At 41.3% G+C, this 25100-nt stretch overlaps 1 long non-coding RNA gene across 1 annotated transcript; it reads left to right on the top strand.

The window, feature by feature from the left end:
* The first annotated feature begins 1356 nt into the window (after positions 1 to 1356).
* On the top strand, positions 1357 to 13058 carry LOC128312124 (uncharacterized). Its single transcript, XR_008291014.1, has 3 exons — positions 1357 to 1970; positions 7310 to 7405; positions 10805 to 13058. It is a non-coding gene; the product is annotated as an uncharacterized LOC128312124 (long non-coding RNA).
* Positions 13059 to 25100: the final 12042 nt, after the last annotated feature.

The following is a 25100-nucleotide window of genomic DNA, read 5'->3' as shown; positions in this document are numbered from 1 at the left end:
TCTGCTACAGGCACCTATGCCAGTACCTTCCAGCCCTAACTTGGTTCTCTCCCACCATGTTTACAGCTGGGAACATCGATGCTGGGAGATTTAGAAAGAATTGCCCAAAAACACACAGCATGGTGTTGGCAGAGACACACTAAGTCTCCCCCTCTCCTGACTCCATACCTGGTGCTCTTGGCTGAGCCCTGGACCTTCCCCTGGAGTTCTCATGGGAAACCTGCCAAATCACTCTTTCTTTGTGAATCTCTTTCTGACCTTGTTTTTCTGTTGCATATCAGTTATGCACATCATCTGAGTAAAGTGCTTTGAAGAGGAATCCAATGTGAAATACTAGCTTGCAATTGTCAATACAATTCCTCAGTCAAGGCTCCTGTTGAGGAATTGCCGAGAGGGATGTGTTCCAAGTGATTGATGAGCACCAAGTTCTGGTGTTGAGACTGGTAAGCAAATGCAGGGCGGTCAAGAAATAACCAGAGCCAACTCAGCATTTAGGAACTGGCTGGTGCTAAATTTTCCTGCACAATTTTGATCTGATCAGCTCAAAGCACTATAGAATGGTTCATTGGTGCAAGGAAAATGACTGAAGAAGTACTGTGTTTAAATTTAGGAGAAGTAACCTGAAGACGATAGTCATTCACTGAAATGGCATCCACTTAATGAGGAAGAGAAAGTGCATATATGTAAAATGAAGTGGAAGTTTGAAAAATCTATCCTAGGTAATTCAAACAGAAAACTGTTTTATAGTAGTACCTAACTCATGGGTTGTTGTGAAATTAAATGAGACAATGCTCATAAATTATTTAGCTAGTGCCTGGCAAGCAATAATTGCTCAAAGAACAATAAACAATAATATATTTTTTTCATGAGAAAAGATTGTAGGAGTATGTGTGTGTGGGTGCATATGTCTGTGTGTGTTGCCCTCTTTGAATCATCTACTTGACTAACTCGATTATCTTGTTTGTAGACACACTCTTTCCCATTCTTTCTACATCTGTAAATGGAGAACACACCCACTTTCAACTGGAATGTCATGGATTTCTTTCACTGAACACAGGCATCTTACTAAATCTCCTGCTGTTCATAAAATGTGACTGATTAGCATTATTAGATTAGAGTTTCTGTTCATGAAACTGAGTCACAGAAAAGTTAAGTGATCAGCCCCAAGTCACACAGCTTTGAATGTCTGGGCATTGATAAAAAGACAAGAGTCTTTCTCTCTCAACTCAGACTGTTGTACACTCTCTCTTCTTTATGTTAATATTAAAATGATTCTGCTTCTCCAACTTTCCTCCCTTCCTTATCCCTTTTAGTTTTGTTTTTCCATTTCTTACCCTAATCCAAATTAAAAACTACTTATGAAATTTCTTTTATGTACCCAATGTTGATCATTAGACTATAAATAAGGCTTTGTCCATATTAATGGCAAATGCTGACGGTCGCTACTCTCCACTTTTCCTGTTGACAGATTTTCTTGAAATCACCATTGCTCCTTCACATTACACTGGGGAAGATAACCCTATCCCAGATTCCGGGAATATAGGAGTACCCTCCAGGAATATAGGATCTGTTCCAACCCCTAGTGGATGCCTGAAACTGTGGATAATATCAAACCCTACATATACTGTGTTTTTTCCTATATGTGCATACCTATGATAAAGTTTATCAAGTAGACAAAGGGATTAACACCAATAACAATGAAATGGAAAAATTGTGACAATAGAATGTACTACAAGTTATATGAATGTGGTCTCTCTCTCTCAAGATATCTCCTTGTACTGTACTCACTTTTCTTCTTGTGATGATGTGAGATGATCAAATGCCTACCTGATGAGATGAAGTGAGGTGAACGACCGAGCCCTGTGACCTAGTGTTAGGCTACTATTAACCTATATGTCAGAAGGAGGATCATCTGCTTCCAGACCAGGGTTGACCACAGGTAACCAAAACCACGGAAAGTGAAACCACAGGTAAGGGGAGGAGGGGTAGGTGGGGGCGGGGGGGGGGGGGAGACTTATGTCAATCCAGAATACCAAGGGTTCAGATTGCTTGCCACGAATGTGTCTAGTGGAGATCATGTGATCATGTTCTACATAATGAGGGGAGGTCTATTCAGGTCTTCTGGGAAAGGTTTCTTTATCAAAAAGATGTTTATTTTCTTCTGTTAGATGTTGGAGTACTAGAGGGAACGCTGCCTTGGTCCCAGTGGTAAGACAGTTTCTGGCATTCCACTTCTGAAGCCTCTGGGTCTCCTGGTTTGTGAAGCAATTTCCCATGTGAGTTAGGGTTTTCTCTAACTATGTGGTTGAGTGATCCTAACTGACAAGGCACCCTAAGGAAGACCTGAAGTTCTTATGATTGAGTGTGCGGTCACTGGCACACCCTATGGGGTCAGACACAAAATGGCATTTGTCTCTACTCTTTGCTGCCTGTGCAATGCTGGACAATACCTCCTTCCACCTTTCCTGCTTTATTGTCCTGAGAGCACACATCATCCTCTGACACACTATGCATTTTACTGTATACTTATTTATATATTGAATGTCTGTTGTTGGAGGAGGTAAATAAGAGGATGTGACCACAGGTTGACCCACAAGCTGGACCCAGGCAATCAGGCTCTTCACCCCCCATCTCCTGACCCTATCCTCCCCTCTTCTTCCCAACCCCCCATCTCGGGAAGTACACTCTTCCTATGGTTCCCACAATGGGAGCTGTTCCATGAGCATAGCCTTGAGAGAATAAGGTGTCATGGAGACCATCCAGAGAGTACAAATAACTGACTCCACTTAAGGTTTCTAGATAAACTTGCAATATTTTGACAGATGGGTTCAGAAATCTACCTGTCTCTGGCCGCCCCAAACAACTTTGTAAGTAACTTCCCTTGCTTATGATCACTGCCACCTATGAATCTGGAATGGTCAGCCTCTTTCTTTAATTTTTTTTTCTTGTCCTCCATGTAAGTGGACCAGTCTGCCAACCAATATCTGTCTTCTCCTTCTTTGTTATAAGCTCCATGTAGGCAAGAATTTTTATCTGTATAGTTTGCTTCTAAATTCACAGAGTCTGGCATATTGTAGAAAATTAATATATGGTTGCCTAATAAATAAGTGAATAAATGGATTAAAAAGATAGAATGACAGCTAGGATTGTTGTGATGATAAATTTAGATAACATATGTCAATATTTCTACATTGCCTGGACTACTATTACTAAAACAAATAAAGACACCCACGTTTCTGAGTATTGGCATGATATCTGTAACTAGTTCTAATATAAATATCTGTTGAAAGTCATCTGTCATGTCAGTTACCCTCCAGAGATAATAAATGCTTGTTCTTTTAAGCAGCTAAGTTTGGGAGCTATTTGTTATGTAGCAGTAGGTAACTAATATACTTCCTCTGCTCTCTGTCTTCCTCATCCTTTTCTCCATGCACTGTGTTCTCTTCTATCATCCCCAGTTTTCATTCACCCAAATGTTTATTTTTATTCAATGCACATTCATATGCGCCACCTACATGGAGGCTATTGTGTTAGACAATGTCAGGACCAGGAAGATTTAAGTCATGTCAGGTTCCACATGCTCCGGGATGCTTCTTTGGTCTTGTGTGAGGTACTCTGGCCTCTTAGATTTCCACAGTACGCTTAGTCTGAACTCTGCAGCTTGGCATTCAGTTTTCCTGGACTGGACTCTGGTTGTTTCAACAATCAAGAACAGTAGACTAAGCTTCTGGCATCCATGCATCCCTTCAAATAGTGTGGAATTTCCAAATTCATGTGGGTCATATCTGCACATGAATCTATCTGATTATCTGTCAACTCCTATTTCTCTTGCTGCAAACACTTTTCACATGCCATCAATTACATCTTTTTGAATGTTTACTTTGTGCAACAATTTCACATGTATTATGTCATTTAACACATTCTGACCCATTGTGGAAGACATTATGATTATAACCCTTTCATTGAAGGGAAAACAGACGGTTAAATAATTTAACCAATGTAGGAATAGGTAGAACCAGAAACTGAGCCCAAGCAGTCAGACACCGAAGTTTGCAAGCTAAATTTGTATGCTGACTCCACAGAGTCATGTACGCTCACACTCCCTGAGACAGAATCTATTAGATAGCAAAGAGGAGCAGCTTAGGAATGTGAAAATTGAGAGTTTACTCTTGGATTCTTCCGTTAGTACTGGAGTGAATTTAGCCAAATCAATTAATTCACTGCATCGCAGTTGTACCCCTTTTTTCAAATGGGAAAATATCTACCCTGTTTACTTCCTAGAATCATGCTGAGACTCGACACAGGATAATGTATGTGAAAGGACTTTGGGAATGATCATTCATGACATGCAAGTGAAGTATGTATTCGTACAATCAAAAATCTGTTTTGCACACTCTCTATGAGTAGGACGCTATTGGAAGAACTGGGGACACAGGCTTAGATGGTGCCTCTTCTGCTAGATATTATAATCTGTGGAGAGGAGGTAGACTATAAACAAAAAAATAGCATAGTGTTAGAAAGTTACTCATGTTGAGGAAAAAGACAGAACTAAGAGTCTGTAAGTCACCGCATGGCCTTTGCTTCTCACTGTAAGCGAGAGGGGCATCCGCTGGCACGATATGATAGAATTTACCTTTTAAAAGGAATGCTCTGGATCCTGTATCAAAAAATGGTGGTATCCTGGGTAGGGTGGGAGTAGTGCAAGATGCAGTGGTTGGGTTCTAGGCATGCTTTGAAGACAGAGTAGAAGGATTTGCAGACAGGAGGTGTGGAGGACACAAGACAGGGCTTGACAATAACACAGACATTGGGACTGAGCCGCTGGAAGGATGGAGTTTGTGTTTGCAGACATGAATAAGACTGTGGGAGCACGCCTGTCTGGGTCAAGATTGGGATATTGGTGATATTTGATAGGCCCCTTAGATATCCAAGAGGAGGTGCCTGGTGTTGGATGTAGGCACTGGAGCTGAGGAGAGACATCTTGGCAGAAAATGTAGATTCAAAAGCCATTATTGTAAATGACATTTAAAACCATGGACTGGGGTGCCTGGCTGGATCAGTAGGCACAGCAAGCGACTCTTGATCTTGGGTTGTGAGTTCAAGCCCCCACATCAGGAGTAGAGCTTACTTAAAAAAAAATAAATAAATAAAACATGGACTGGGTGAGATCACCAGGGGTAGTTTAGCCAGAGGGAAAAAGGAGCCCTGGAACACCTAACATTTAGGAAAGAGAAAGAGTCCTCAGAAAAAGACACTGGGAGTGTTCGGTGATATAGGAACAAAACTAAAGGCCAGGCATCTTGAAACTAAGTGTAGGCAACATCTTTCGACAACAAGAAAGTGGTAAGTAAAATGATGCCATTGAGTCAATTAAGATGAAAATGACAAATGGTTTAATGGCTTTAGCAACAGAGACGTTAAGAGAACCTTGCAAAGGCACGCAATGTTGTCATTATTATTAAATTCAATGAATGGAAAGAATGCTGAATTTGGAGTCCCGGCACTCGGGTTCAAGTAAGACATAATAAAGGAAGGAGATAAAAACATGAATGGTTTCCTCCCAGGGTGATTATCATGATCAAACAATATGAGGAAGTTAAGCATACTCTATGGAACAGGAAGGGAAAGGCCAATGTCAACTCAAAAACATCAAGGTCACGGGGCGTGCGTGATCATTAAGTACCCGTAACTCCTTTTATGCTCTTGAAGACTGCTCAGCCACGTCCCAGCCCCCGCCCCACCATGCTGAGGCGCCCACACACACACAGATTCTCTCAATAATACTGAAGACTGAATATGTATCATGGAGCTCTAGAAGGTTTAAGAGTTAAGCCAGCCTGTTGCAACTCTGGTGCTGCTGACATTACCAGACGGCATTAATTTAATTCCACTCAGTTATGCTTTTAAATTTGATTTGAGAAATGTGTCATAAAATGCTATTGAGAAGCGCAGTGCCGCATTCCTAAGCAGGCTGGGAGCCTGTGTCTGTTCTGGGAATCCTTGAGGAGAACGGCTTGAGTTCAGGTTGAGCCTGTGGACTTGAGGGAGTTTACTCTTTGCTGGGGTCTGGTGTCAGAGGTTTCCTGATCCCGGACTGCTCCCTGTTGAGAGGAGATCAGGAGCAAAGCATAAGTCCCTGGGGAGTAAGGAAAGGCCTTGCAAAAACCAAGTGAAAGCATAGGGAAAATTATAATTTTAACAAATAACAGGGATGATTTAAAAGACTTTAGATATGAAATTGAGTTTATTTTAAAGTAATTCAGCTTATTTTTCATACTGGGTCATCAGAATGATTTTCTCAGTTATCTTCTCTGGCCTCAGTTTCTCAGCGCTCAAACTGGAAGTGATAGACTAGATCAGAAGTCTTCAAAGAGAGGCAAAGTTTTCTCAAAGTGCATACCCAGCGATCCACTGGTAGAAAGTGGTAGAAAATTCTGGACTTTCATTTATTTCTAGGGCATCTTTTAAAATCTGTAGGTCTTGTGTATATTTTTGGCATATAATATAAATAGCAAAATAGCAAGTAAATAAGTCTATAATGTATGGGTATCCTCCCTCCCTCTCTCTCTCTGTCTGTGTCTCTGTCTCTCTCTCTGTATGTATATAAGCATAGATAGATAGATAGACAGATGGATGGATATATTCTGATACAGACATGTAACTACCATAATCTAAAGAATAATTACCTGATTGATCTCTCTGAGTTTTCATAGCTTTTTTTTCTTAACAATTTTATGGTCCTGAAATGAGATATTATAATCATTGTGATTATCTCAAAACTGTGAAATGGCAGTTTGACTACTGAATGGAGCGCTCACCTGCTCACCTTTGGCTTTTTGGTGATTCTAAAAATAAATAAGTAACTCCCTTTACCAGGAGCTGAGTGAAGGCTCAGTGGAGGGTTGTCTCAGTTTCCATAGGTCAAGAATATCTACAGTGAAACTTCACATGGGGTCCTCAAGTGGTAGGTAGCAAGGGATTCTAATGTAGTCCAGGGTGTCTCAGCTATAGTCCTAACTCTGTCACTAATTTGATGGGGAAGCATGGACTAGTCACTCCCCTCTCTTGGCCTCACAGTTCCAGTCTGCAGATTTGCAAGTGTGGGTTTCTCTGGATGCACATCTCAGCCCAAAGCTGGCTTCCTCAGCCAGATATTCTCTGACCCCTCTCTCGAAGGGCTGCTTCTTGCCCTGCCTACGGTAACTCTTTATCATACATAGTATTTTACTTTCTTCATAGAAGAGTAACTATCTGAAATTGTCTGTTTACTATTTTGTTCATGTGTTTATTGTCTGTCTTCCCTAACTAGACTGTGGGCTCCATGGAAACCACAGGGAACAGAGGCAGATGTACCAGCAGGCAAATGAAGTTTCAGCATTAGGACTCCGGGAGTTGCGTCAGCAATGTGAGCACATGGTTATATGTGTTTTCTTTTTTCTTTTTCAGAATTTTCAAAGGAGAGTATTGCAGTACATAACTGATCAAGACTATCGTCTCTCTTTACTCTTACTCTCCTTGTGTTACAGTGGTTGGTGTGGGCCTTTTTGTATCCAGCTTAAAGGAATTTTAATTGGGTATATGTTTGGTGGGGTTTGGTGGGGAATGTTTTTGTGGTTTGTCATCCCTTCTGTGACTAGTTAAGTTACTGTTAGCAAGATTTCACAGGTTACTAAGGGGCAGAGCTAAGATTGAAATGGGTATTTGCGACTAGTACTGATGATCTTAGCGTTTTGAGTCACTGCTTTTTTGTAAGTTGACAAATCAGCAGGTATCTGTTTCCAAAATTTGCAAGTATGATAATATAAATCCAGCCACTTGCCAGTGTTTAACACTCATTCCAGACCTGCCTTTCTCACTGCAAGACATAGTTCTGGTCTCATTATCCATTGTCCAGCTTGTTCACTGTACTCTTTTTGAACTACATTCTTGGCTCTATTAGACTGCCTTTTTCCATCATTTTCTTTGGTCAAAACTGTCTAGCTCAAACGAGTCTTTGTGTATTTTCATTCAGAGCTTGTTGATTTGGCATAAACTATAAACATCAACAAAGTTAGCATAAAAGTCATACTGAGCCAATGCAATATGGACCTTGATCACAAACTGGTTCATGAATATTATCAACACAAAGAATATTTAAGTTACATTACTGCATGAGAAGACTTGAAATTCTCTGAAATCTCAATGCTCATGTATTAAAGAAATTTGATATCAGTTTTCTCAAAGTGACATGACTGCTAAATATTTACCTACTAATTTTCAATAACAAATTGGGAAGAATAATGGGAATTTTTTTGAAGTGTCAATTAAGAAAAAAATAGCACCAGATGGGGGAAAAGTGAATTTCCTAACCTGTCAATAGAAAATAATCATCACATCAATAATCAAACACATCATATGAAAACATCAAAGTATACAGATAAAATGTAGATGACATTATAGAGGTATGGCATGTTGGTTATAAATAAAAATTATGTTTTTCTGGCTTTTGTGAAATGTACGTCAGTATTTCAGTATTGTTAGTTGTTACAATTCTTTTCTAAGGTAAAGATTTACTTTCTAGTGTACATTTCTATTCATTATTTCTGTATTCATTACTTAAGGGGGCCCCAAGATTTTACAACATACAGGGTCCACCCTGGCAGGGAAATTGTGTTTTCTCTGAAACTTGTATTCTCAGATTTTAGAACCAGGAGAGATCCAACAAATGTTTGCAAGAATCACAAGATGTTTTCTAAGAGTGCTTTTTCAACTTGATTTGCTATTTCTCTTGAGAACTGTATGCTAGAAACTTTGACCTTTATTTCTTGGAGGCCACGAGGGATTGCTCCAAGGAGATCTGTTCCTGGTGAGGATTACAGAATCCACTTTTAACAAGCACCCCAGTGCATGCATAGGCCACCCTCTGTGACCCTCTGAAGTAGGCTCTGCAGCCTGCAAGGCCACCCCATGCACACAGAAACCTCCTCTTACCATCTGAGCTTATTGGCTGAGGCACAGTTAGGGCTTCCCTGTGGGTAGCCCATCCCTAAGGTCCTGGCTTCCACCAGTGAATCAGGTCACATATAAATTCCCTGTAGTCATGACACTGTCCCCTTCTACTACCATTGCCCTCCCCCCATCCCCAGTCTGGCTTGCCTCCTTTGCCCCATAATTCAACTTGTCCTCTGTTGATGATCTTGATATGAAACATACATATATTTTGCTCCAATATTTGGCAATTCTGTTGGGAGATCCGTAAAGGATAGATTATATCATTCACCTGTAGGAACAAAAACAACAAAAAGTAAAGCAAAGCAAATTTTGTTTTCCTTTTTGTCATTACTCCTTATGGAATAAAGTGCATACTCCTAAGCATGAAAATCAAGGTTCTCCCTTATGTGGCTTCAACCACCTGTCCTGTTAGATTTTAATTTACAAAGATTCAATGCTGGGAATGGTACAACCATCTTGTCACCATCATACATGTGTTTTGGACTGCCTGAGACGTGTCCAATCTATGTGCACATTAAGACAAACAGTTCTTATCATTCTGTGAATTCCATATGTTTTCCCCCCTTTCTCATTATCCATGGTTATCTTACTATAGGTCATAGATTCCTCAGTGGCAAAAAAAAAAAATCCCCTTGATCTTTAGGTCAACTATTGGGATTAGAGAAGAGCACTGTACCCAGCAGATATTTGCTGGGACCCTATTGAATTGAATCTGTGGTCATTAGACACAGCCTAGTCTTAATCTGTCCAGAGTTAGCACAATGACTTCTGTGACACAGTGGCTGACATATGATAGAAGATAATGGAAAGAGTGAATAGGTATTAATATTAAGGCAAGTTATCATCATCTTCATCTTTAAAACTCAAGAGTGTCCCAATAAGTAATAATAATAATAATAATAATAATAACAACAACAACAGCAACAGTAATTTTTGTAGGGTCTTTTCCTTGAGGCAGGGACAGTACTAAACACTTTTAAGAGTATTATCTTAGGGGTGCCTGGATGGCTCAGTTGGTTAAGCATCTGACGTTGGCTCAGGTCATGATCTAGTGGTCTGTGAGTTCGAGCCCTGCATCAAACTCTGTGCTGACAGCTTGGAGCCTGGAGCCTGCTTCGGATTCTGTGTCTCCCCCTCTCTCTGCCCCTCCCCTGCTCACACTCTGTCTCTCTCAAAAATAAGTAAACATTAAAAAAATTTTAAACAGAGTGTTATCTTAAAATGGCAGTTTGTCTTTTTTTAAATGTTTATTTATTTATTTTGAGAGAGAGAGAGAGAGAGAGAGCACAAGTAGGGGAGGGGCAGAGAGAGAGGGAAAGAGAGAATCCTAAGCAGGCTCAGCTCTGTCAGCACAGAGCCTGACACAGAGCTTGATCTCATGAACCAGGAGAATCACGACATGAGCGGTGATCAAGAGCTCGACCCTTCACTGACTGAGCCAACTAGGCGCCCTGGCAGGTTGTCTCATTGTCTCCATTTTACAGATGATGAAAATGATGTTTAAAGAGACTAAATAAATCAAAATTACACAATCAATAGGGAGCAGAGGCAGGATTTGAACCCAACTTTGACCGATTGTAGCACCGGTATCTCTTGTTACTATATCTTGCTTCTCATTCAATTAAGACAGAACAATTAATTACAATCAGATTTGTACTTATACTTTTCTTTCTCCTCCCCAAAAAACTCATCTTTGACTCCACGTGCACCATGAATTGTCCCCATCATCCTCTCTAAGAACTAGTTGAGAATTCTTTGCAGTTAATTTTTATCTTCTCTCTCTTTCTTTCCATCTTTGTCCTTCTGACACCAGTGGAGTTACATCTTCCTTGGCAGTTTCCAATCTCAACTAGCAAAGAATAAGGCTCTCGGCTCTGCAGGCCGAGAAAGTAACCTTGGCATAATGAATGACCTGTAGCTTCAGAACGCCTCTGGAATGCCAAATGACCACGGCTCCATGCCTCTGGAATGTGGAATGGCCCCTGCATTAGCCAGGTGACCCACAGCTGCACACCACTGGAATGAAAACTAGATTCTGGCTCCTAGAATACCAAATGTCCGCTCAAGGAAAAAGCAACGGATAAGCCTTCCTGCTGAGGAGGAAGAAATGGTAGTGACTGCCATTGCTGCGATGAGATAACTATCTCTTAATACTAATAACACCTTATTCTGAGTCACACAACTTCTGTGAACCACCTGCTGAAAACTGTCTGACCCTCCCCAAATCGGAGAAACAGATCTCTTCCCATGGGTAGAAATGTGTTCCCCCTACTTTGTGTTTCCTATCATTGCCTGAAAGAAGAAACAGAAATCTTGTTTCCAAAATTCATTTTCCCAGTGCATTAATTTGGACTTACAAAGCTTTGTAATCCATTTAGACAGCATCGGCATCTACAAAGTCCTGTTTCAGAGAATGTAGTTCCCCAGTGAGGGCGCCTGAACCCTTACTGGAAGTCGCCTGCAAAGGAGACAAGGTGTAAGGATATTTGCATCAATCATGTTCACTAACTGGGATTTTAATGATTCTCTCTTCCCCTTTCTTCTTCATCATCTTTTTTTTCTTCCCAGTGCCATTCCTCAGTGAATATTTCTTTTTCTTTTCTTTTTTTTTTTTTTTCCTTTCTCTTTTCTCTTGCATTTCAATGCACTGGCTTTAAAAGGAGGATTTGCAAACTGAGTATTAAAACTCCAGGGTACTACATCTCCAAAATCTATAAGACGATAAGAAGATAAGAGGCCAAACCCACTGAAAGCTTCCCTCCCGGTGCCTGTGGAACTTGCAGGCTGGTCTATAATACCCCTAAGCGAAAGCAATCTGCCCACCTCCTCCCCACCCAACCCTCCCTGCCTAATGCAGGCGGATAAACTTAGCATTAAAATTCCCACACTTTGGCAAATGAGTACCCAGGAGGCTGCTGACTCAATCAGAGCTTGTTTTACTTACAGTGTAGTACTGAGAAAAGGCCATAAACTCCAGCCTGACAGATCTGCGATGCTCATTTCAATATGCTTTCCCTGTGTGCGGGCTTGCTGATGAACTTTCATATTCCGCCAACAAAATATAACAAACATATTAACGACGTGTGGTAAATTGCCACTGGATATAGTGGGTCCTGATGACGGAAATGGTTGTGAGTAAATGAGATTGTCTGGCTGCCTAATACCACTTTGGGGTCCAAAATGATGCACTGCCTTGGAGGGAGGCGGGCAGAGGAAGAGGGGGCAAGCCAGCTAACAAGGGACACAGGTGCCCTTGCCCAGGGCAAATGGGGCATTGGAAACCCAAGACAACATTGTGTCAGAGCTATAGAGAGTGTCTGCTTAAACTCATTAATCTGATGTATATTAAAATCAAGACCCAGAGAGATGTAAAAAGCCCAAAGCCACAGAGCAAGTATGTGACTCCTGAATCACAGCCCAGTGCTCTCCTGGTTGGTGGATTTGATTTATACCAGAAGCTGTCTGTAAGAGAGTAGTTGGACAGAAAGAATATAAAGAATGTTCCTGTGGCTCAAGTCAGTCCCGCATTCATCAGTACCAAAATGCACTGCAGGGCTTGTCTTTCTCTTTATCTGTAGTGCTTGACCTTTCTTTTGGGTGCATTAAGGGACACCAAAGGGTGATTTGGACTGAGTGTGCAGTCGTTTTCCTCTACTGCAACCCAAAAGGACAAGTATAATTCCCTTTCAATTGTCATAGATTCCTAATGACCCATTACAATTCTGACTCCAATTCTAATGTGTGTGTGTTTTTCCCCCAAAACCACCAAGCCACTTTCTGATGGCTGCTGGGTGTTACAGCCCAACTTGATTCTGACACTGTTTTCCTGGAGACAGCATCAGGGTCCCCAGGTTAAGGTCTCAGTCCCACGAAATTTTTCTCTGCTTCAGATACTAGTCCCAAGTCTGGGCTGTTACCTGTACTTCTGACTGGTCACTTATTTCAGGTAAATTTAAGGTTTCAAGTTACCAAAAAGATTTTAAAAATGGTTTTTAAGTAGACATACCTTAAGGCATAATTGTTTAAAAGTTCACTTATAAACTTATATCTTACTTACATCTATTTGACTCATTGTTCTTAATTATGTTTAGATTAGTCATGAAAATTTCATGAGACAGTAAACAGCTAACCATCATCTTAAATTATCTTTCTGGCTGATAAATTCTGTACCATAGAGAACATGAGCTTATTTGACTTTTAGTAAAACCCGGGGAGAATAAAAGTATTATATTTAATGCTGATAACTCTAAACTCATGGTTATTTCAATTAAACAAACAAACGTAAACTAGCTTTTATTTACCAAAGATTATCCTAGACCACATGAACTTGAAAAACATTTGGGTTAGGTTTTTTGTATTTCTGAGAGTACAGGATGCAAACTGAGATGTTACAGTTTTTGCTTTAAAATTTCAGCCAGGAGAGATATGTAATCATTCAAAATTCACGAGTTTATAACAGGGCAGTTGCATCCAAGTACTGTTTCTGGCAGATGGAAGAAGTTAAGTTTTTCTGTTCAGATGGCTGAAGCTTTTTACTAATATTTGTGGAAAAGATTGTTAGGATTTTTTATAGGTCGACTTTTCAAAATAGCCTTCCCCTCCTTTTTCCCTTCTTATAAGAATTCCCTTGGTTCCTGGAGAAGACCAGGTAGAAGAATTTCATCTCAAAAGGCACAGAGAAATAATACAGGTTCTACCAAGGAGAATTTTTGTTGTCTAAGCCCAGATCTTATACCATATCCGCAAGCCTTTTGAGAAGAATAGGGGAAGTTTTGGGATTGGTTAAAAAAAAAAAAAAAGATAGGTGGGCTTTGAGTTGTTTCTAGAGTCACATTTCTGTTGTTATAAAGACTCAATTTGTAGGACAAGGATAGTTGTTTTTAATTCCTCAAAGAAATGGACTGCAACCAGAATGATCCAAAGAGGCTGATATATACACATCCTACTATATTATCTTTTATTTGTTTCTTTAGATCAGGGAGAAGATGTTCAACTAAGATGAAAATCAAAGGATTCCTATGTTCTAGATTTACAGCTGTGTGTCTTTGGAATGTTTTAGTAAATCCTTCCACAAAGGCTTCAAAATGGTTTTATTTGCTTCTGGTACATAGTTTCATTTAGCTTTGGGGGAAGGCCTTAAAAAATTCTTACTAGGCTTTAAATACCAGCTTCTAATTTGGCCAACTTCTGACCATAAGGCCACTTAAAAAACGACAACAAAAGCTTTTGAATATCTTGTCAGGTTTCATCTGGGATAAACAGTATTCTTGGCAGTATTAAATAACCTCATGGACACAAAAGGCATCCCCAAAGAGGGTGAAAAAAATTTTCCCTCCCAAGATCCAGAGCCACTCCCAAAGATAACCAAAAGAAAGATTTAGAGAATTCCTTTGAGATCTGGAAATCGTTGGTAGGACCCTAGCTACAAATGAAGTACAACCCACATTTCTGTCTAGCCATATTCTGGGGACCCCCAACCTGACAGTTGCCAAGCCAAGTGCTCAGGATACAAAAATGAGGGAGGCAAGGGCTGTCCCTAGGAGGGAAAAGATGGACAACCAATGGGTACCTGACAGCCAATTCATAATCACCATTACAATTTTTTTTTTCTTTTCCTGCCAATGTTGATTTGGGAAGGAAAGGGCAACATGAAATTGTACTTTCCACTCTTGACCAGGCACCACAGATAGAAATCTGGAGGAACTGACTTTGGTAACAATTCTTACATTTTGCTGCCTTCTGCCAGTTCTCCCAGGATCCCATCTGCAGGCTCCAGAGCCAGTTGATGGTTCCAGCATTTCTTATGGAAGGCACCAGAAACCAAGGGAAGAAAGGGGTGCCTGGGTGGCTCAGTCAGTTAAGCCTCTGACTTCAGCTCAGGTCATGATCTCATAGTTCGTGAGTTCAAGCCCTGTGATCAGCTCTGTGCTGACAGCCCAGAGCCTGGGGCCTGCTCTGAATCCTGTGCCTCCCTCTCTTTCTGCCCCTCCCTTGCTCTCTCTTTCTCTCTCAAAAATGAATAAATGTTAAAAAGAAAAAGAAACTGGAGGAAAAGTAGTTTTCCCTCTACCCCTTACAGCGAGTGCCTGGCCAAGACACCTTTATCTCCAGGGCACCTCCTAAATGGATAAGCTTATCTAAAATGGTTAAAAGTTCTCCGTAGTGGTCTCCATAATTCAAGATTATCTTTGGTAAAGTTAACCCTGTTCAGCCTTAAAGCAAAATGTTATTCACCTGGGCCTCACACTGGACCCAGCCCAGCTTAGGTCGGATTCAGTCTGGTTCCTAAGGAGGAACCACTCCGACCCGGGCACATTTCAGCCCCAACTGGGTCTGGTTTCCACATCGGAACCACTCTGTTCCTGGACCCGGGGAGGTTTCTTAAGGGGACCCCGTCCAACTCCGGGCAGTTTCCGGACCCAGTGTAACTCTGGCCGGGTCAGGTTTCCCAGTCGGAACCGCTCTGTTCCCGGGCCCGGCGAGTTTCCCGGTCGGACCCAGTCCAACTCAGGGCGGTTTCCGGACCGATGGTAACTCTGGGCGGGTCAGGTTTCCCGGTCGGACCCAGTCCAACTCCGGGCAGTTTCCGGACCCAGTGTAACTCTGGCCGGGTCAGGTTTCCCAGTCGGAACCGCTCTGTTCCCGGGGCCGGCGGGTTTCCCGGTCGGACCCAGTCCAACTCGGGGCGGTTTCCGGACCGAGGGTAACTCCGGGCGGGTCAGGTTTCCCGGTTGGACCCAGTCTAACCCTGAACGGCTCAGGTTTCCCGGTCCGACCCAGTCTGACTCCTGCGGGTTTCTGGACCCCGGTGTGGACGAAGCAGTGCCGCGGTCAAGTCTGAAAGCTCCTCCCGGAAAGCTGGGGAGCTGCGACCCAGGCTGCCAGAGAGACCTCCCCGCCTCCTCCAGACACAGCGGAGCAGCGGCGCAAGGAGCTCAGCAGGTACCTGCGCCTTGTCGGGCCTTGTTCCTGGGGCGCCCGGCTCGGTGTCCTCTCCTCCTCTCTTCTGTCACCAGAACTGTTAAAAGATAAACTGAGACAGAAGCTTTTTACCTTGATGAGGTCCCAGTAGTTCATTTTTGCTTTTGTTTTCCTTGCCTCCGGAGACGTGTTGAGTAAGAAGGTGCTGCGACCGAGGTCAAAGAGGTTTTTACCTGATTTCTCCTTGAGGATTTTGATGGCTTCCTGTCTTACATTGAGGTCTTTCATCCATTTTGAGTTTCTTCTTGTGTATGGTGTAAGAAAGTGGTCCAGGTTCATTCTTCTGCATGTCACTGTCCAGTTTTCCCAGCACCACTTGCTGAAGAGACTGTCTTTATTCCATTGGATGTTCTTTCCTGCTTTGTCAAAGATTAGTTGGCCATACGTTTGTGGGTCCATTTCTGGGTCCTGTATTCTTTCCATTGATCAAAGGGTCTGTTCTTGATGATTGCAGCTTTGTAATACAGTCCGGGATTGTGACGCCTCCTGCTTTGGTTTTCTTCTTCACTATTACTTTGACTATTCGGGGTCTTTTGTGGTTCCATACAAATTTTAGGATTGCTTGTTCTAGCTTTGAGAAGAACGCTGGTGCAATTTTGATTGGGATTGCATTGAATGTGTGGGTTGCTTTGGGTAGTATTGAGATTTTAACAGTATTTATTCTTCCAATCTATGAGCATAGAATGTTTTTCCATTTCTTTGTGTCATCTTCAATTTCTTTCATAACTTTTCTATAGTTTTCAGCATACAGATCTTTTACATCTTTGGTTAGGTTTATTCCTAGGCATTTTATGGTTCTTGGTGCAATTGTGAATGGGATTGATTTCTTGATTTCTCTTTCTGTTGCTTCATTATTGGTGTATAGGAATGCAACTGATTTCTGTACATTGATCTTGTGCCCTGAAACTTCGGTGAATTCATGTGTAATTCTAGCAGCTTTTTGGTGGAGTCTTTCAGGTTTTCCATCTAGAGTCTCATGTCATCTGCAAAAAGTGAAAGTTTGACTTCTTCTTCTTTGCCAATTTTGATGCTTTTTATTTCATTTTGTTGTCTGATTGCTGATGCTAGGACTTCCAACACTATATTAAACAACGGTGGTGGGAGTGGACATCCCTGTCGTGTTCCTGATCTCAGTGGGAAAGCTCTCAGTTTTTCCCCATTGAGGATGATATTATCTGTGGGCTTTTCATATATAAAGAGACAATCAACAGAACTGAAAGGCAACCGATGGAATGGGAAAGGATATTTGCAAATGACATATCAGATAAAGGGCTAGTATCCAAAATCTATAAAGAACTTACCAAACTCAACATCCAAAAAACAAATAATCAGTGAAGAAATGGGTAGAAGACGTGAATAGACACTTTTCCAAGGAAGACATCCAGATGGCCAACTGACACATGAGACGATATTCAGCGTCACTCATCATCAGGGAAATACAAATCAAAGCCGCACTGAGATACCATCTCACACTGGTCAGAGTGGCTAAAATGAACAAATCAGGAAACTACAGATGCTGGTAAGGATGTGGAGAAATTGGCACCCTCTTGCACTGTTGGTGGGAATGCAAACTGGTGCAGCCACTCTGGAAAACAGTGTGGAGGTTCCTCAAAAAATTAAAAATAGATCTACCCTATGACCTGGCAATAGCACTGCTAGGAATATACCCAAGGGATACAGAAGTGCTGATGCATAGGGGCACTTGTACCCCAATGTTTATAGCAGCACTTTCAACAATAGCCAAATTATGGAAAGAGCCTACATGTCCATCAACTGAAGAATGGATAAAGAAGATGTGGTTTAAATATACAATGGAATACTACTTGGCAATGAGAAAGAATGAAATATGGCCCTTTGTAGCAACATGGATGGAACTGGAGAGTGTGATGCTAAGTGAAATAAGCCATACAGAGAAAGACAGATACCATACGTTTTCACTCATACGTGGAATTTGAGAAACTTAACAGAAGATCATGGGGGAAAGGAAGGGGGAGAATAGTTACAAACAGAAAGAGAGGGAGGCAAACCACAGGGGACTCTTAAATACAGAGAAAAAACTGAGGGTGGATGGGGAGGGCGGGGAGAGAGGGAAAATGGGTGATGGGCATTGAGGAGGGCATTTGTTGGGATGAGCACTGGGTGTTGTATGGAAGCCAATTTGACGATAAATTATATTCATAAAAAATAAAAATTAAAATTAAATAAAAATATAAAAGATAGAATGAGACACATTAACATTTTTAAGAGTTTATATGAGTGAAAATAAATTCCAGTGGGGCAGCATCCAATGTAGCAGATAGAAAGCACCCCTGAGGAGCTGTGCAAAATTAAAGAGCTTGATGGCAGAAGGGAGCAGGAAGAAGGAAGTTATACTAGGAAAAAGGTGAAACTGATTTAATACCGTGTGCCAGCTGTACTTCAACAACAAACAAATGAACAACAACAGCAACAAAAAAAACCCACAGCCAACCCACAGTTGGCTATTGCAGTCACTTTCTTTTAGGGGATGGCAGGGCTCTGTCAGGTGAGGAGGAAATTCCTGATTGAAGATCCATTTCTGGGAGCACCAAAACTGTGATTAAGTCTCAGTTTGGTGTCATGGGGACATAGAAGAAGCGATTGTATTTTGGTCCTGTGGCTTTGTTCTGGTTTTTGTCTTTTTGTTTTTTGTTTTTTTGTTTTTTGTTTTTGTTTTTGTTTTTTTGCCCTTCCTCCCTCCCTCCCTACTTCTTTCTTCCACGAATATCTACTTCAAGTTCCTAAGAGTATAACAAAGCAGATGGGATCCTTGACCTTTTGTGCACTACACTCAATTAATTGTAACATGGTGTGAAACGTTCAATGATGGGAAAGTAAAGGTTTTTACAGGAGCCCAGAAGAGGGGCAAATAGTATACCCTGAGTGGAGGGGCGATCAGAGACCGCTTCCCCAAGATGGTGACTTCTGAGCTAATACCTGAAGCCCTGACAGAAGGACATCTGATTAGGGATGAGGGTGGGGTTGGGTTCCTTTCCTTATCCCTTATCCAGAAGGAAGGGCTGTAGATGAAATAGAAATTTAGTGTGCATTGTGCTGAAAAATAAATTAAGATAAGGGAGCTCAGAGAGGTAGAAGGGAGCTCTAAGAGGAAGGCATATAATGGGCTCAGAATTTATTCTAAGGGCAGAGACACTGAGAGTCGTTGAAGGGAGTGACGTGACTGAATGTGTCTTTGGTGGGGGGAATTATATGGCTGCAGCAAACACAAGGGCCACTGATGATTATATTTTATTGATCTCATTATATTCTTTAAAATAAATAAATAAGTCCATAAATAAGTCAAACACTGGAGAGTGAAATAGCTTCAAGGACACTTTTTAAGAGTAAGTCTCAACCACCTCCCCGCCCCCCCCCCCCATTAATCATCTCTGTGGCCGCATCTCTATCGTGTAACAGAAGAAGGCGGATCGTGATGAAATCCAAGCATCTGCAGGTAGTAGTTGCACAATGTATCCTTGGGATCATTAGCGTTCACTTTACACCAATTCAGCATTCCGCAAATGTAGAAATTAATGCTGGCTCCAGTCTCTTGCTTCACAGAGTTTTTATCTTATGGGAAAGAAAGAATTAATAAGGACTGGAGAGAAAGAAGTGTAAGTGATACATGCGGTCTGCACAGCCAAAATGGCTCAGAAACCTACAGAGACAAAGAGGACCCTGTTAATGTCTAGATGGTGAGTAATGTCAGTAATGTCAGTCTTCAAAATAGCCAGAAAGGTTTAGATGGATGTGAACTCTCAGAACAAAAGGAAAGAACTGGATCATTAACCAGGCTGGAAAGTGTCCACTATACACATAAGTACTGAGAATGAGTGGTCTATAATGCTGTTCATTTAGAAGTAAGCATTTTATAAATGTTACAATTCTTCCAAAGTTTACAATTAGGATGGCCTCACTGGCTGGTATTAGATGAAGTTTAAGTTTAGCTAGAATATGTGAACAGGGCTAATTAAAGAGTTTTAGAGTTCATGCTGGATTGGAAGTTGGAAAGGAGCAAACGTAGCTGTTACAGGATGAGACTGTGTACGATGTCATAATAGGGGAGTAGAGGATTTCTAGAAGTAACTCATAGAAGGCCAGTTAGGAGCGGATTTTGTGCTTACAGGTTCAGTGAGGATCTATTTATCAGTCCTTGACTCAGTCACTCAAGTCAAAAATACTTACTACCTACTATACGTGTCTGATACATAATTTTGGGCATGAGGATAAACAGTATTTCTGCTTCCATGGAATTTTTAGCCTAGTGAGGGAGACAAATGGTAACAGAGTAAGTAATAAGGAATATAATTGCAGACAGTTTTAGGAAGAAGATAAATAGAGGAATATGATGAAGATGGAAAATGTAGGGAGGGGGTATATGGCGGCCCTGAGAATGCACTACTCAGATCTCCAAATGTGGGCATTACTGCCCTCCGATATCCATCAGCCTATTTGCATTAGGACCCCACTTTCCAGGGGCCTATTCCCAGTCAGTGATTCCAAGGCAGGGATTTGAATCAGGGATCCAAAGGTGTGGGAGATGTTTGAATTCTCTAACATACAACTCTCCAATGGCCATGCCAAGGACTCTCCGATGGCCATGCCAGACTTCCCTTTCAGTTGTAACACTGCTTCTGATGCTTTTACCCAACCTCCCTTCTTCCCCTCCCCTTCATTCATAGTCAGGACTGCATTACTGTGGCTCTTCCAGCCTTTCCAGGGAAGATAATCCCCCATTTTCTCTCACTAGCATTCTCCCTGATAATTTGTGTTGCATGTTTAATTCTGTCTTGGTATTTTCTTCTTAGAGGGCTCAGTCTAACTCAGTGTCCTTTAAGTCAAGGTGGAGAGTAAGATCTGTAAGAGAAATTATATAAAAAAAATACCAAATGATGGGGTGCCTAGGTGGCTTATTCATTTGAGCATCTGACTCCTGACTTCAGCTCAGGTCATGATCTCACAGTTTGTGAATTTGAGCCTCCTGAGTTCAAGCCCCATGTTGTGCTCTGGGGGATTCCCTCTCCCTCTCCCTCTCCCTCTCCCTCTCCCTCTCCCTCTCCCTCTCCCCCTCCGCCCTCAAAATAAATAAATGAATTTTTAAAAATACTAAATGATGGCAAAGATGTTGGATAAAGATCTAAGGAGAAAATATTCCAAGCATAGGGAAGAGCTAATGAAAATACTCTGAGAAAACATGCTCAAGAGATGGTTAGGAGGCCACTGTGGCTGGAGCATAGTAGGAGTGGGGGAAGACGATATCAGAGGACAGTAGTTCAAGGGGGGTATATATGAACAGAAGGCTGCAACATCTTCTGGTATCCAGAAGCAAACTCCTCTGTCAGATGCCTGTTGGAGTCAGGTGCCAGGTCTTATTTTATTTAGCTTTAGAATTCTAGAATTTTAGGAATGATAAATCTGAACCAGAAGAAACAGGGACAACTGACAAGTCATGAGAATAATTACAGTTCAGTCTGTGGTCAAGCTTGAGGTTGGAGTTCCTGATGGCAGCTGGAGGAGGTCCCAGGGTATTTTCCATGCATTGGCTTTCCTCTGATTATCCTCATCCCTCTGTTCATTAATTACAAAGCAGAATCTCACCTCTGGGGTTGCACTTCTGGGGCTGTGACCTGAGTGTAGCTATTCCTCTCCATCCACTGTAGCCTGTCATTTAACCTCCCTTTGATTAATACCAGGAATCGGAAGCTGGCACAATCACAAGACGAAGCTGTAAGTTCAGGACTCCATGTACATCACGAGGTAGAAAAATAAGTAGAGGATCTGCGTCCTCCTCTACATGTTCTGGACCGTAGCTGGTTGAACATCAAATGCAAGGGCTAGAGGATCAGTTGAGAAATGAAGTGTAATAGGGTGTGTCCCTATAAATCTATATTTGCATATACCCAGGTCTTTATATTTTTGCAGCAGGCAAACCTCCTACACTTATTACATTCAAGCTTGGTGTCCTCTTTGGTAAAATGAAGCAGTAATAATGCCAGATACACCTGTCTCACAACAAAGTTGTTGGGATATCTGGTACTGCTTAAGCAAGGGATTGCAATGCAAATGCTTACCATCTTCCTTTCCCTAACTCCAAAAGAAAAATTTCTTTCCTCACCCATTTTCTTACATATTTCTGCCCCCTTAGGTGAATTTTGTCTTTGTCAGCCCTTTTTTTTTTTATTAATCTTGGCATTATTTCCTGGTATGATGACGAATTTGGATCAGAGTGAATTAAAATTTACCCAGGACAGGGGTTAAAAAAATAGAAGGAAAAGGGGTAAGAAAGATAAGACCCAAGCAGGCTAGAGAAAAGAATATTCTCTTTGATCTTCTTTGAGGTCCTCCAGGAAATAAATATTTTAAATTGGATAATTATCTATTATCACTGTACTGTATTTCCTTGAATGCAATTTTATGTCAAGATTGTATCATGTAAATTCAAGTTTTATGAGTTACAAATAAAATTATAAAACAGATGGGAAATTATTTTAGGATTATAAGAATGAGAGCCATTGCTATCTTTGGAGCTACTATGTTTGATGGTAAATTTTCAACTTTGTATCAGATAACAAGTTCCTGTCCAAGCCCTTCCACTTAATCGTTTCAGAGAGGTGCCCACCACGAGGAGTTTCTGTGTGGAAACTTAACCACCAGTTCCTCATGAAAGAGAAAATAATATAAATTTGCTTACTTCCCATATTTGTGATGAAGAGCACAACTTAATACGTGAGCTGCTTCGAAATTATGAATCATTGTGCTGGCATGAGCTGTACATGTAGACACACACATGAAAACTTTGAAATATTCTTATTCTTGACACATTCCTTAAAGAGTTAAATATGTGGGGTTTTTTTAAGTTTATTTATTTATTTTGAGAGCAAAAGAGAGCATGAGCAGGAAAGGGGCAGAGAAAGAGGGAGACAGAGAATCTTAAGCAGGGTCCATGCTGTTAGTACAGAGCATGATGTGGGACTCAGTCTTATGAACCAAGAGATCATAACCTGAACTGAAATCAAGAATCAGACACTTAAATGACTGAGCCATTAGGTGCTCCTGTTTTGTGTGTTTCAATGCTAGTTTTATTTATTTATTATTTCCTTGTCTTTGTTATATATTCAAAAGTACATATGATGTTGATAATAAATGGTCAGCATTCACACACACACACACACACACACACACACACACACACACACACCCCTACACCTACCTGTAGCTACTACCCATGTGTCCAAGGTCTATTATTTGGTAGCTAGGAGAGAAGAAAGAACAAGTCAATTAAGAAAAGAGCTGAAGGGGTGCCTGGTTGGCTTAGTCAGCACTGAGCATGGAACCTGCTTAAGATTCTCTCTTTCCTTCTCTCTCTGCTTCTCCCCTACTTGCACCCTCATGCATGCTCACTCTCTCTCTCTCTGAAAGAAAGAAGAAAAGAAAGAAAAAAAGAAAAGAGCTGAAGAGATCCATGGGAAGAAAACCGTGGAAAATGGGTGTCCCCATGGATCTGAGCCACCCTGAGCACAAAGCATTAAAGCTTTGGATACTAGATGCTGTAGTTTGAATGTCTGTGTCCCCCCAGAATTCATATGGTGAGATGCTAATGTATGATTAGAGGTGGTATCAGGAGATGGGAACTTTGGGAGGTGTTTAAGTCAGGAGAATAGAGCTCTCATGAATGAGAGTGATGCTTTTATAAGAGGGACTCCACAGAGCTCCTAGCCCCGTCTGCTGTGTGAGGACACAATGAGAATTCTGCCACCCTGAGGAGGGCGCCATGATCTTGCACTTCCAGCCTCCAGAACTATTAAAAAAAATTGCTGTTGTTTATAAGCCGCCCAGTCTGTTGTTTTGTTACAGCAACCTGGACAGAGTAAGACATCAGGAGCCAAAATCTGATACAGAACTTGGGAAGAAGGCATGTATCCTCCTACCCCTGTCCTTCAATATCTGTTCTCCACTCATTGCCATATAGAACCAGCATTCTGTCAGCAACACAAGGGCTGATAGGTGTGGCAGCATATGGAGACACTGCCATGGCAAGAATATTGCCACTCGTCTGGTAGAAAATAGCAGCAGAAAGCGAGATTTCTCCCCATGCAGGTAGCAGTAGAAACAGCTCAAGAGTCTGAACAAGAACAAGAAGCTACAGTAGGTTGCATATGGGGGTGAGTGTGTCTCCTGGAGACTCTGTGTGCACATGTGAGGCACCTGCTTGAGGACCCACACTGAGAGCAGGGCTTTAATACTAATACTGCTTGGGTGGTGTTTATCATTCCCACAGACTTCAGGGCTACACTGCAATATCAGGTATAGGAGAGGTAGTGCACGTGAGAGACAGAAAGACACAGAGAAGCAGAAGAGGGGAGAGAGAGAGAACTATGGAGATTTATAGAAGTAAGAAATTAAAAGGATGATGACGATAACAAACACTCAGCATTTACTAAATGCTAGGCAGTCCTAAATATATGTATTATATTGTAATATAATGTATAGCATATAATGTATAAAATAATGTAATATAATATAATACAATGTATATATAATATATAAATTATTAACATACAACACATATAATGTGTATTGTGTTATATATGTGTATCTAGACATAAACATACATAAGTGCACCTCTAGACACACAAATATAATCATTTATTTCTTACAGCATCGTTGAGGTAGGTAAATTAGTATGCATATGACATCCTGCCTCTAGAAAACTGAAGCAAGGAGAGGTCAAGTGCATAAGAGAGCTGGGATATGAATCCCAGAAGTCTGTCTCTTATATTCACACTGGAAACTATTATATTCTGCTGCCTGGTTTCAAATAAGAGGGTTTTTGTGTTGTTTTGCTTTGCTGTTAGCTGGATCTTAAAAAGTTAGAAATGGAGTGACGAGGGGCTCATTAAGCAGAAGAAATAACCTAAGATGGAGTATGGAGGTGGGCAGCTCGCTGTAGTGTAATGGTGAATGGTGTAAGGTAATGGTAACTGGTTATTTATAGGCTGTCCAGGACAAATGGTCTGAGAATTCGGGATCTTGTTTCTCAGCCTGTCATCTAAGGCTCCAGGGATTATGTCATAGGGTAGTAGAAATTCCAATGATGGAAAGTTTCATCA

Source organism: Acinonyx jubatus, chromosome D4, assembly GCF_027475565.1.
Source record: "Acinonyx jubatus isolate Ajub_Pintada_27869175 chromosome D4, VMU_Ajub_asm_v1.0, whole genome shotgun sequence".
Taxonomy (NCBI): domain Eukaryota; kingdom Metazoa; phylum Chordata; class Mammalia; order Carnivora; family Felidae; genus Acinonyx; species Acinonyx jubatus.
The sequence above is the reverse complement of the archived record's forward strand: the minus strand, read 5'-3'. Positions and strand labels throughout refer to the sequence as shown.